Below are 2,205 nucleotides of genomic sequence, written 5' to 3' on the forward strand. Positions count from 1 at the left end.
AATCCGCCCGAATCCGGATCTACAACATTTAAAAATGTTATAAATAGAAAAATTTTTTATTGAATTCAATTAATTTTATGTCAATAAGTTAAAGGCTAAGCATAGGCTATATGACGCATAATAACAACATCACTAATTGTGAGGTGAGCTAAACAATTTTCTTTATGCTATAACATGGGTTATGCATAAATTATGAGCTGATCTTTGTGTAAAAGAACTTGTGCACGTGTATATACTATATAATTGTATATATTGAATCATATAGCTACATAATATATATATATATAGACATATATATATATATATATACATAAGCGCATAATTTAAGAACGTGGTATGTTAAAGGTTAGGCTAGGCATACATGACACATAATTAAAACATCACTAATTGTAAGATGAGCTGGACAATTTTCTTTATGCTATAACACGGGTTATGCATAAATAATAAGCTAATCTTGTGTATAGAATTTGGCATATTAGACAACTTATTTATATATTTGAATTAATTAACTATTTACTTGGTGTTATTTTTTGATGTTCAACATGTAGATAACCGTAAATGTGAGTATTTTTTAACGGATGTAAAATGGTAACTAAAATCAGGCCAAATCCGACTAAGTCCGGCCCCGGCCGAATTTGGAAAACTTAAATCCGGTGCATCCCTAATATTCATACATCGGTTAAAATAAATTTTTGCTAAAAATCTTGATCCATAGAACGAAAAACGTCGAAGAAAAATTAATTTTAATAAACAGGATATATATGATGGATATGGCAAGTCCATATAATTAGAATAAATATAACGGCCTTCGCTCATTTTTGACGGTCGAACAAGGAGCTTACTTCCGGAGGGAAATTGGAGGGTGATTTTTTATCGTCCAAGTCAAAAGTTACGATCGTATATTTACTAATTTCGGAATATTGCTTTTATTTAAAATTTCAAAATGTTTTAAAAGGTGATACTAGATGCTGTTTTGGATAGATATTGCTGTATGACGGTTAAGTATCTTTTTGTATTTTAAATAAAAAAAATTTTTTGTGAACCACCAACAACACTTAATTAACTCATTAATTAACTGTAACAACACTAAACGACGACTAATTAGTAATTAAATTACTAAACTCTAATAATTAAACTGAAACTAAACTCTACTGATTCTAATTACTAATTGAAATAAATAACAGATAACACTAACGAACATTAACAGATTAAACTACTAGAAACTACCAACTACTACACTAACGACTAACAGCACTTGTTCCTAAGATCCTAAATTCTATTGCTTGATTGGTTTTAAAATTTTTATTTACAATGCTTAGGTTTGGGAATAAAAAATATACTAAATTAAATAAATATATTAAACAACTTATCAATCAATTTTATAAAATAAACAATTTTGTAATTTGTTCAATTCAAGCTTCAAACTCCCCAAGCTAACTTGCAATTTAATTTAAAATTTATTCATTATGAGTGATTCAAACTAAATTTTTTTCATTTAATGTTTTACAAAATATTCCCCATTCTTAAATTGTGGTACATGTTGTTATTAAATTTATTAAAGATAATGTGTGATTCCAGTGATTCATCAATCCATGACTTGTTAGATCATGATCATTTAGTTTTAAAGAATCCCCATCACCATAACCAATGAGGTTTGTAAAAATTGTACTTTTAATTTATTTTATTTTATATATACTGAGGCGAGTGACAGATGTGGATGGCATCGAGGGGCATTTCGGTTTCATCATATGTAGCCAAACGGCAACCCCCGATCTCGGGGAAAATGTCATCTAATGTTGTTGTTGTTGCACTTAGAATGTTGTGTTATTAATTATTATCATTAATTTATTAAATACTGTGTATACCTATGGCAAGTAAATAAAATAATTAAGCATAGAAATAGCCACAATCAAATTAATTTATATAGGCATGAGTATAATTTGGATAATAATAATTAAAAATATCGGTATCATTGAAAATGGATAAAGTCATAAATAAAAAAATAAATCATAAATTGCTAAAAATAATAGTTCCAGTAAGATTTTGCCTTACACCTACATCTTTTTTTCATTCTTATATTATAATAAATGTTTGTTATCAAATATATCAAGGATTGATTTCTCAATCCATGACTGGATTGAATGTCATGATCCTACAGTTCCAGAGGATCCCCATCACCATTAGTCAATAAGGTTTGTAGAAATC

The sequence above is a fragment of the Helobdella robusta genome (assembly GCF_000326865.2).
Source record: "Helobdella robusta unplaced genomic scaffold HELROscaffold_385, whole genome shotgun sequence".
Classification (NCBI taxonomy): domain Eukaryota; kingdom Metazoa; phylum Annelida; class Clitellata; order Rhynchobdellida; family Glossiphoniidae; genus Helobdella; species Helobdella robusta.